The sequence below is a fragment of the Phalangium opilio genome, unplaced genomic scaffold, assembly GCF_054372755.1.
Source record: "Phalangium opilio isolate 3A_F unplaced genomic scaffold, DU_Popi_V2 ptg000003l_1, whole genome shotgun sequence".
Lineage (NCBI taxonomy): Eukaryota > Metazoa > Arthropoda > Arachnida > Opiliones > Phalangiidae > Phalangium > Phalangium opilio.
The window spans coordinates 5,400,249-5,412,475 of NW_028324145.1; the positions used below are offsets into that span (position 1 = coordinate 5,400,249).

Consider the following 12,227-nt stretch of genomic DNA (forward strand, 5'->3'; position numbering starts at 1 on the left):
TTTTCAAGGTTTTTCCCCCGATATATTTCCCCCGAGTTTTTCCAGGTTTTTTCCACCATATATTTCGACCAAGTTTTTCAAGGTTTTTCCCCCGATATATTTCCCCCGAGTTTTTCAAGGTTTTTTCCCCCGATATATTTCCCCCGAGTTTTTCAAGGTTTTTTTCCCCCCATATACTTCCAAGTTTTTCCCCACATATTTCCCATGAGTTTTACCAGGTTTTTTTATTCCCATATATTTCCCCGAGTCTTTCCAGTTTTTCCCCCATATATTTCCCCGAGTCTTTCCAGTTTTTCCCCCATATATTTCCCCGAGTCTTTCCAGTTTTTCCCCCATATATTTCCCCGAGTCTTTCCAGTTTTTTCCCCCATATACTTCTCCGACCTTTTCCAGTATTTTTCCCGTATATATCGCCGAGTTTTCCAGGGTTTCTCCCATACATGGAGAAATAACAACGATAATGGTTTTTCAATAGTTGAAGCAACACCTAATTCACAGCAAGCTTACACAAACCACACAAATTCCCCTGAATTCTATACTAAAAATTCTAAACAGTTTAATGTCAACTATTTATTACCCCGAGTTCTCCAGGTTTGTATGAACCCTGCGTTAAGATGGACGAGCTAGCGGATTAAGGAAGTTTTAAGCCCCTCCCCTTACCTTCAATCAGATATAACTGCGAGGTCTATGGCCTATTAAATATCCCAAGTAGAAGAACTTCCTGATAAAAGATATACTAAAGAATAAAACTATATGTACATCCATATGGAATGGGAGCGAGTGAATCGTCGATGCTTCATTTCGATTTAATGGTGTAGTGGTCTTGCGCGCAGCGCAGTTTGCGCTATATATATATTAGGGTTAAGCCTGCAGGGAAAAGCATACTCACTCCCTCGCTCTTTCGGAAAATTGCATATTCTATCTTCATCCGCTTGATGCCAGAAGCATAAAACTTTCAGAGAAGGGAAAAGCGCCCACTTTGCTTATTTCTGACCAATCGATGACCATAATATGGAATATATATCCAAGACTATACGTACAGTATGCATACCCAGGGATTTAATAAATATCTAAATACGTTATCACGAAAATTGCTATTTTTATAAGAGGATGGGGACGAATGCAAGAAGGATGAAAAAAATATACAAAATATTATACTTCATACGAGAAAATTGGACGTCGTGGATTTAAATATTTCAGAACCCTATGATATATAAAGAGTACCGTTCATAAGACATGTTCCATAAGTTTGCCACTGGTTACAAACTGGAGCTTGTCACGAAGTGAAGTAGCTCGTAGATTCGAGGCAAAGCCTGGTGAGGAGCTGTCAAAGGCTTAGTACCGCAGACTAAATAGGAGGATGAAGTCCTGCAAAACTAAAGACTGAGTGTAGTCCTCAATTCTCGCTTGTCGTTATCGAACTAGCTCGAGCTGTAGTAAGTCTCTAGCATTACGAAGTGTCATACTTATGGAATATACCTTATAAACTTATGAGGGTTTTTGAATGGACGAATATATGTTGGATGTATTAAGGTATATACAGGATGTCTATCGTTTATTAATATATTATTTTTAAATTTCCTCTAAATCCGACTTAGATTAAAAGTTATTTTAAGTTTCGTTGGGTTCAAAATCTAAAAAAACCTTTCAACATTCAACTCATTGCCAAAACTTTACTCGAGTAGCAACGGTTTTGAAACATGGAGGAATTACTCTAAGCAATATTTAGTTAATTAAGATAATCTTAAATTATGTCTATTTACTGTAGGTCTGAAGTTACTACACGAGTTTTGAGATCGAGTTGAAATGAGTAAATAGATAAAGTTTTTTTAGTTAACATAACAATTAGTTGCTGTGATTTTAACCGAATTAATTTTTGTTTAATTTCTCTAGTTCATTGTGATGTTTATTTTTAATTTTTCCCATTTGCTGTAGGTCAAAGGTTAAATTACGAGTTTTTTGAGGTCAAGTCGAAATTAGTAACTAGATCAAGGGTATTTTAATTTGAATTTCAATTAATTAGCAATTATTTAAGTAATTACGGACATGAGATTTAGAGAAATTACTCTACGGAATGTCTAATTTACTGTGGTAGGTTTTTTAATTTTCTCTCTTCACTCGAAATGAAAAATTCGAAATAGTTTCGAGATAAACAGTCTAAATAAAATTCTAATTCAATGCCGAGATATTATATTTCAGTAGCTACAGTCATGAAACTTGACAATTACTCTGCAAAATATCTAGTAGGCCTACATCTATTGCGATATTCATAAAATTTTCTCTTTCACTAGAGATTAAATGTCATGATCATTTAAATACAGTAGAAAAGGGTCATTTTATAAATAAGACCTGTAAACAATAGAGGTTCTATAACAACAACAACACATCAGGAACATACAAACTAACCTTAACAGGCCTCCACAAAATTTAAATAAACAACACCAAAATTCACCCCACTTCTAAAAGAGCATTCCCAGACCAATTAGCCTCTGTTAAAGGGTGGGGCTCTTTCATCCAGTACTCTGGACGACAACAACAAACGCGGCGTGATATAGCGATGGATATTAGTTGGAAAACGTAATATAAAATGCGACGAGTAAATTTAAAATTTCGAAACATCATTAGAGTAAAGAGCGAGAGGGGGAGACCGAAAACGCCTTTAAAATTTCACTATATTTCCCAAAAGCAACTCTTTCGTTTTAAAAATGAGTTCATTTACCAAGGGCCAAAACTCAATTGACCATAAGGGTCGTTAAAGACTTGGGAATGAGGCGTTAGGCTTAAAGGAACCCATACACGATGAGATTTATGATCGTACGACCCCCAGTTAAAGCCACGGAATTTTGTCACGTGATGACCTGTCGTCCAGCACGTTCCCCGTCATCAGTGGAAAGAGAAATGGGACTAGTTCAGTAATGCACAACGAAGGCTCCGTTGAGTGCACATTCGCAACATAACAACTTTCCCACTTCCGGTTTTGACGTCACGTTTGCAGGGGTATACACAACGAACGTATCAGCGATGGGGGCATCTTATTCACGTTAGGCCTTGGTCAGAATAACGTTTTGGTCCATGAGAGGACGCGATTAATCTGGTTTTTAGTATGTGATGAATCAGGGGGAAGGAATTGAGGTTTTACTTGGGATGTGACCACGGAAGGAGTGCTGTGGTCATGTCACCTACGGCGGACACGGGGAAGTCGGCACTTTTAAGTCTATTCGATGTAACGAAGAGGGAAAGACACGGGGGTAAAACTCATGCCTTCCATCTCCCTTTTCCGCGCCTGCGCTGCGCTCTAGGCGTTTTTGGGTCCAGAGTGCGCAGAGACGGCTATTTGTCAACCCCCTTGTACGCCCCGATACTGAGGGTCGCCTACTGCCTTTTTTACATCGAAGATGTTTATAGGGTCGGATTGCCAACATGTGTCGTATTCCCTGATACTTTGTCGCCCAAAATCTTGGCTTACAAGAAGGCAAAACACTCCCGACGACCATAATAACTTAAATTTTGAGAATTTAAAGAATACTGAAGTCCTGTAAGTAGCAGACGACACCATTCAAAATTTTGGGCAAAACCGTTCGCCACTACGTCCATGACGTCACGTTTCTCAACGGACGTTACTAAACGCGTTTTCACATTACTGAACGCAGCTGGAGAGACGGGGTTGTTACGGTAAATCGCATCGTGTACGGGGCTCTTAATGTCGTATGGGGAATATTTTTATGAAGGGTTAAAAGTAAAGCCACCGTGAAAAATGGCTCTGCGGAGATTTTTGCTTCGACACTCATAAGGCGGGAGGGAGGGCTTTTGCAAATTAGCCTTAGTGGTAGACAGGGCTGTTAGGGCTCGATTTAGGGCTTTGGATTTGCAATATGAATGGGTTATGGGTATATTGGGATCTCTCAGATTGTATAGGCCATCCAAAATAAAGCCCCCTTGCCAAAGCCTTAACGATGAAGGGCCAACCAACCAACCCGGTTCTCTCTCTCTCTCTCCGACTTCAAATGTATGAAATCTCCTCCAGGCCTCAATGAATATTGATGACGGCTTACCTACTCATCCTACTTCGACCTATTCTTTACGTAAATACAGGAGAAGGGGGGAGGTATGCCAGCCCTTGCACAATGCCCCGAGTCTTGGCTCTTAAAGGGAGGATGTCTAAAAAATGTGTATCCTTTGTCTGTCAATCTGTCTTCGGACCCGTACCCTTATGAAAATCGCCTACATTCTATTCTTTAAACATTAAATGTATAAATTGTGTTTCTAAAGGTCTATGACCAATTAAGGTGGATGTTCTTTGGGAAATCTATTTCGAGACGAAAATGTAACTTCTATCTCCATTTTGCCACAAGGGACACCGTTTACAAGATATGTTTGGAGCGTTTTACGGATGACCCCTTAATTAAATTAGAAATAATTGTCTTTCAGTTCCTTAATTACATTTAAGTTGTGATCCGTAAAATATTCCAATCTTAACTTGAAAACGGCCTCTTAGGGCAAAATGGAGATAGAACATTTTAGACTCAAAATCAACCAAAGAACACTCCCCGTAACTTCTAACAGACCATCCAGAAAAAAAACCCTGTATATAAAATCAAGCTTAATGAAGCATGTTATAAAATTAAAAACCAAGGTTAATTAACAATGGTGAGGCAATTAAGACTAATCCCGCATAATTTAGCGTAAACATACACGTATAAAAAACTAAAATTGGTCATATGACGGGCTAGTACAAAAATTACAGGACAAATCCATAAAATTCGTGAACTTCATTCCCAAACAGTTTACTAAATTTTGAACTAAACCAGGTCATGCAAAAGCTACTTCAATCGCACCGGAATCGCTAACAATTTACATTTCATCATCCCTTACAATTTCCAAAAAGGAATTACATAGACGTTATAGGGTAGAGAATGAGTTTCTCCTAAGGCTTAAGCCGCGTTCAAAACGGGACGAACGAATGAGAAAGAAAAACAAAAGACAGAGTAATAAACATACAAGCATACATCTCCATTTTTACTTCGGGGGGGGGGGTTGCGTTCAAGCTAAACAAAGTAAGCCTATAACCAAATCTTGGAAGCAAACAATGTCGATATTTGGACGTAAAAGGGTGACAGGTCCCTCCCTCTCTTCCCATATTCTGAGTCTAATCTCAAATAATACAATGCCTATAGACAAGAAGTGTTTTCGTTTTACCGACAGTATACGAGTGACAAGAGAAAATAAACGATATGGGGAACCAGAGTGATTTTTAGATGTATATTAAGATGGATAATTTGAAACTCAAACATAAATCATTCATTTTATATACGAACGTATTTTAAAATTCGATTAAATTAACCTCTAGTCTTTCAACTGCATGCGCCAATAATCGAGTTAACTTTAAATATAGCGTGGCATTCGTTAGTCGAATTCTGATTGGACAATATCTAATGTCATAATTTTATTATTATTAGTAGTAGTAAATAACCAACACTAAGCTCTAATCACCTTCATTTGAAGAGGCACTTTTGCAATGACGTAATTACTCCTAATCCCAGGACATCTTAGAAAATGGTGGTCAGAGATGTAAAAACTATCCACACAAAAATAAACCTTTTCAACGTAAACAGTGGTAGGCAACCCTAAGTATCGGGACGTAGAAGGGGGTTTATACATTGCCGTCTCTGCGCACTCTTCAGATATAGAAAGATTACAGCGCAGGCGCCTAAAAGCGAGATGGAAGGCAATGTTTCACCCCCCCCCCCCATGTCTTTTCCTCTTATAGTTACATCGGAATGGTCTATAACCTTCAGTTTCAACCAGAGAGAAAAGAGGCAAGGTGGAGCGGTAATGATGATGTGCGACTTTATACTGTTTTAAACTTGAATATGCCATTATTTTGGCTACCAAGAAAAATCCCCAAAACATCCTGAAGGAATATAGGTTGTGCGGGTGCCCTTAAATTTTAATCCATTTAAAGGACATTTTACTCCTTGAAAATTCAAGAAAACGTCACCTGGGGCGCTCCATTTCTGAAGCACACTTGGCCAATACCACTACCTTATATACGTTTCAGCAAAAGTTTATAAGATACGTTTCATAAGTATGACACTTCATATATATATACTTCGTAATACTAAAGACTTCAGCTCGAGCTAGTTCGAGAACGACAAGCGAGAATTGACAACACTCGGTATTAGGTGATTTCGCAAACTATGTTAGCACGCGCAAGCTTGTTTTAGTGTTTGTCACTACTACGTCATAAGTTTATTGCAGGGAAAACATCATTCAGGGTGAAAAATCGATATTTTCAAGACTTGGTTCAAAGGATTAACCTGTCTGCTTGTTCAAATGTTACAGTTGGGTTAGTGGATATGGGTTTAGCAGCTAAATGGTTTGTTTCCTGTTTAATGATAACATTTATTTCGTAAATAAAGTAATGAAGTAGTAAACATGTTTGTAAGCCTTTAACTTGTAACACGGCCTGACTAATTGTAGCAGACGACACATAACAATTACCCTCCAATCACCAAAACCAATTATTTTACAGTAGTAGGACTTTGTGTGACGTCTCAAGAAACAGTTGCACGTGACCAGCCCGACTTTGTGAAATCACCTAACGCCGTCTCACCAGTCAGCAGGCGTCGCTTTACCTCGAATCTTCTATGGCCTACGTCACTTCATGACAACCTCTCAGTAACCAGTGACAAACTTATGTAACCTATCTTATCAACTTATGGCATCCCTAGTTGCGTGCAACCTACACTAAGCATTTTAAATTAGGCCTAAAATAATTACACGCATCGACGGTTTATTTCATTAATTTTAAAATAGTTGGGACAATAGCGTGAACCTTGAAATGGAAATTGCGTATAATTAGGATGAGGAGCAATTGAAAATATAGTTCTCTACTCGATCCATTCACAAAGCTCTTGGGGATTTCTTTCTTGGTCGAAATAGGAAGGAAATAGAGATAAAGGTTTTAAATTAACTACGGAAATAAAGAAAAAGACACGTTTCTATTTCGCGTAGACTGGAAGGCGTTACGTAACTCCATCGCGTAGGTAGAATCAAGAAGCGATATCAAGTTTACTAGGGAGAAGATGTAAGATGCCTAAGTATTCGCGCGCCATAGTCCAAGTCCCCCTTTCAAAATACAAGGGGGGACGTAAAAGGAGATCGGGCTAATTCGCCTCTCCTCAGTCGGAAAATACGTAATTTTCGTCATTCTCGTCGCGCTGACGTGAGTTTTCAAGAACCAATGAGATGCTGGTTGTAATATAGAGGCGGGGATTAACTCCGGACCAACGTTTGGACTGGAGATAAAGCTAGAAATGCGGCGAATTTATACCTTCTCCCTAGTAAACTAGGTATCGCTTCTTGGTAGAATAGAAACAAAATGTAATTCTACATTCAGAGGAGGCACGTGTGTCAATTCCGAACTTAAGGTGGATCAATCTCTTATGGGATCCAGACTCTTACAGACGTCAAAATGGGTTTACACTATAGGACACTTTTTTATTTTTGCGTTTTAAGGGTCAGTTTCTACAGGGTGTTTCTGATAAGTCTGTCATAAATTAAAGGGCGTGTTCTTTTGGGTTAAACTGAGGGAAAAGTGTCAAAAAACATGGGGTCTACCGTTCTACAACATTGAGCTATGACAGGGCTACATAGATTTCTTCCACTTGAAATAACTAGGAGGCTATAGATTCCATACTAATGTCCGATTGAATCTATTAAGACTTTATCAAACAGCTCGCACCCCCTATTCGCGTTTTATTATGTAGGCCAAACGTCGACCCTATGTCTACTCGTTCAGAACACGCAAAAAAAAACTTGTTTACATTCGAGTTTGGCTCTTATATGTCGAATGAGTCGCGGCATAGGTCGCTAGCTACGTGAACTACAAGTGGTTTCTAAGTTCAAATACATCATGCATGACGTCTGGAGTGACGGTTTCTGCAGCGCCTCCCCTTCAGTTCAAGCGGAAAGGCACAGAGAATGGCCTATTAAAGATTTCACGAATAAGCAATCTATGTATTCATCCCAAACATTGATTTGCTCCTAAAACAATGAAATAGTCCGACATGTGGAGTAAGACATACTAGCCTTCAATAGTTTTCAATCTAAGAGCGTTATTTAACCTTTATCTAACGGAAGTGTGTTGCAATTAAATGGGTGGTAGAAGCGTACGTATGCTGGTACAGTAAAGCTAATTACTGCACATGTGTGCCTATTTCCTTGTTTTGGGGGGCCAATCAATGTTTCTGAGCCCATATCTCCGTAACTTAAAGTTGTTTAACACACCCTTTAATTCATGGAAGAATAATCAGAAACACCCTGTACATGGCGAAAGCTTATAAAGATAACATCTAACCAAACCCGTCATCTATTCAATTCAGTTAGTTAGATACTCGAACGATTCTTGACCTATTTTATCATAATTTTCTTTGAACCCTTCTTGCTCCCTTTAAATGATTAAAAAATGCAAAGGGATGAACCTTAGTCCCCAGACACTTAGATACTTGGGGTATTTCAAAAAGAGGTCGTTCTTGGTTAGAGAAAAAAGAAACCCAGACCACGTTTCGATAATTCTTGAGTTAGGTAGACCTATAGCGAAGTACATGGCTATATATCTAGGCTATTGGGTGCAGTTAGAAAATAAGAGACGGGAAAATAAATATAAACTGGTCTAAAAATAGTCTGGTTTTATCTCTGGAGACTGGAGTATATATGAATGATAAAAAATATGGCATTTTTGAGAGGGTCTTATGTAATGCTAGTCCAATGAAAGAACCCATGTTTTGGTCCCTTGGTTACTATAAAGTTGAAGAAACTAACAGAAAATTTAGCACTAAGATCATAGAGCTTGAAGAGGTTATATTAAAAATGAAAAGCACGTGTGGTCATAATACAACTAGGTCTACAACGATAGACCATGCATCTTATAATAAACGCTTTGAAACTTGGGCACTTTGTCAACGTAAGAACCAGGGTACGTAGAGCAAGGATAAGATCAAGATTCTATCATATCAAGGTCCAGGATTGCCATATTCAAATTCCCTTACATTTCCAGGTTTTCCTTGACCTTTTTTTACTATTTTCCCTGTCATTGAACTTCTAAATGTAACTAAACAATTGCATTTAAATGGCATTTTTGAATAATTAATGTAAATCATTGCAAAGAGAGCTCCCGATTTTGGTGTCTGGTCAAACGTGATCTCGCTTCAACAGCGTTAAAAACGTCACCCAGCTGGATGGTCAAACTGCAGATATTTAGACACTTTAACCGAGTACCCTGACTTTCTTGAAATTCTATAAATTCCCTGATTTTCCCTGAAATATTCGTCCAATTATAAAATTCCCTTGATATATCCTTGAAATATTTGCCCATTTTTAAATTCCGACTCTTCCAGGTTTTCCCTGACCCGTGGTACCCCTGAGGTCATTCTAAATCTCGTAATACTGTTTAGACGCATGCATTAAACAACATATTTAATAATTTGCAAGTTCTGCCTTGACATTCTCCTTTATCTTAACCTATGGCTTAGTTGTCACTACAAATGCAAGACACCTCCTAAGATGGTGTTGAAACTAAATTAACATCTCGCGCGAAATGCGCGCGGCAACCGTTCCATTACACACTCGAATAAGCACGATACACATTTCCCGCCACTTTTACGACGATGATCTTCGCGCCAAGTTTCACTTCCAAGATCCTCAATAGGGCAAGGGTTAAGGTTCGCCAAAATGGTGGGCGTCTTATGGAAGCATATTAAACCCCAAGTTATCAGTTATTTTCTAGAATGCGTGGCGATACAATTTTCAACAAAACAGTGCCAAGCTTACAAACTCTTTCGAGTAAAAATGCTTCATCAGGTCATAGGTCATATCCCTAACGGTATTGGGCCCTACAACCAATCACGGGTCAAGACAATGAATTGGTGCGAAAAACGTCCTCAGACGTTAGTGAATACAACACACAAGTACTTTGGTTAAAAGTTTCGGAATTGCATATACTTCTGATGTGGAAAATATACATTGAAAACGTGGGCGCGTTAGGAGCCGAGACAAATAAGGCATTCCCAAGTTCCCGCCCATTTTCCCTGGTTGCAGAGAAAATAGTCCTGGAATAGAGGGTACTAGGACCATTTGTTCTAAATCCAGTTCCGGTAATGACGTCGAAACAGGATCAAAAACCCACTTCGATGTAACCAAAAGTTCATAAGATATGTTCTATAAGTTTGTCATTGGTTACTGAGAGCTTGTCATGAAGTAAAGTAGGTGAAACGTCAGATTCTATTCCCGAAAACCCACGCCTGGTGAGGCGCAGTCTAAATAGGAAGGACTGCAAAATCGCGTGTAGCCAATTCTCGCGTCGTTCTACAACTATCTCCCAGTAAGTCTCAAGCACTACGAAGTGTCACACTTGAACTTATGGATGCAAATAAGAGGGAAAGACAAGTGGGTACAACTTTGTGTATCGGGACATATAATGGGGGTTGATACATTGCCATCCGTCTCTGCGCACTCTCACGATACAAAAAGACTACAGTGCAGGCGCCAAAAAGCGAAATGGAAGGCCAGGTTTTACCCCCCGTGTCTTTCCCTCATAGTTACATCGAAATGGTCTACAGTCAAAACCATTCGAATTTCCTTAACGGATCACGTGACGTCTGGCTACTCCGTTTTGCGCCGAGGTATAGGCAAATACGCTTTAGATACAGAAACGACTGCGTCATTCAAGGTACCTTCCCCTCCCTCTACCAGAAACCCCCAAGCATTCGGACACAGTCCATAAAAAGGCAGAACCTTCTATTCCAGACCTATTTTCTCTACTGGCTGTTAGTAATTTGAGTAATTCCTCGGCAAACATCAAAGGCTTAACCCGTTCGTGCGAGCGTAAACAAGTAGGGAGAAGTAGCGAGACGAGGGGGGGGGGGGCATGGGCAGGAATTGGTGGGGCGAATGCCCGCCGCCGACAAGCACTTTAGTTCATTGGACATCTATGAATACGGATCAAGGCGGGGAAGAGACGGTTCATTAACCGGATATCTCTGCCTTAATCCATTCAGGGATTCCGGATGAACAATTCGCAGATTGGGGTGATGACGAATGGAGATAAAGCTGGCGAAAGAGGATGGCAAAATGGGTAAACACATCCGATGGACAACGTCCTGCGCCAGAGAGAGAGAGAGGCTAAAGTCCTACAGGGATCATAATTATGGAGCCGCGTTCAGTAAATGGCGGGATTTGTTTAATTGAGGACTATATCTTGTCGTCGCGCCTCTCCGCTATATCTTAAGTACATTCCTCTACCTTTTAGACTATGGGGATCGTTAGACAAGGCTAATATTTCACTTGGGAAATGCCCTAATTCCGTTGATGTTGGCCCAGTTATGAAATTAGCCAAGTTCAGTTGAAAGTTTCAGGGGATTAATGAATACTTTTATTTTTAATTATTTTGTTATTTGATTGCTCGTTTGGGAATATTTAGGGGGTTTTCTACCAGTTAATATTTGGGCTACAGCGAGGGAAAAAACCACGTGACGTGACGTGACGTTAATATTAGGGCTACAGTGAGGGAGAAAACCACGTGACGTGACGTTAATATTAGGGCTACAGCGAGGGAGAAAACCACGTGACGTGACGTTAATATTAGGGCTCTAAATAATTGTATTCAGGTTTCATAAAACTTTTGGAACACCAATTTCCATGGGTTTTACAGGTTTTTCCCCCCATGTAATTTCTAAGGTTTCAAGGTTTTTTCCCTTATATGGAGTAATGACAACGGGAGAGGTTTGCATAGTTTAAAAAAAAAAGAATAAAAAAAACCCTTCAGAGCAAACTAACACCTCACAAATTTCCCCAATTTCCCTGAATTTTAGTAAAATTTTATAATTTCCCCGATTTTTATTACTATTACTATTTATTTCCCTGAGTTTTCCCTGTTTTGCAGGTTTGTATGAATCCAAACTTCAAAATTTCTCAAATTAAATAGCAATAAACGCGTTTCGAAACAAATTAAGCTCCGAATTTCTTACTAATTTAAAATAATTTCATATTTGCGTAATGATAAAACCGTTGTTTAAAACCCAATACCAAAATTATCAAATAAAAATGCAAGCTTACCAACACGTGGCTGAAGAGATGGACCCACAATTCAATAAAAGACATAGAAATCCTATGCGAAATACGGTTTCCTCATGTTTGGCCTCATGTCGTTTCAATAACATCCCTAAAAA

At 39.2% G+C, this 12,227-nt stretch overlaps 2 protein-coding genes across 7 annotated transcripts in view; one reads left to right on the plus strand and one right to left on the minus strand.

Annotated features, from left to right (window-relative positions):
- Positions 1-12,227, minus strand: part of LOC149717266 (IDLSRF-like peptide) — a 221,626-nt gene that overhangs the window by 208,980 nt on the left and 419 nt on the right. For 5 of the 6 annotated variants that reach the window (XM_089837424.1, XM_089837420.1, XM_089837417.1 and 2 more), the window contains exon 2: positions 12,115-12,220. The exons of the other annotated variant lie outside the window; for it this stretch is intronic. The gene's annotated coding sequence lies outside the window, so the exon portion shown is untranslated. The remainder of the gene's footprint in view (positions 1-12,114; positions 12,221-12,227) is intronic. 6 annotated transcript variants of the gene reach the window in all.
- The window catches only part of LOC149717272 (IDLSRF-like peptide), a 46,630-nt gene that overhangs the window by 29,315 nt on the left and 5,088 nt on the right, over positions 1-12,227 (plus strand). The window lies entirely within an intron of this gene.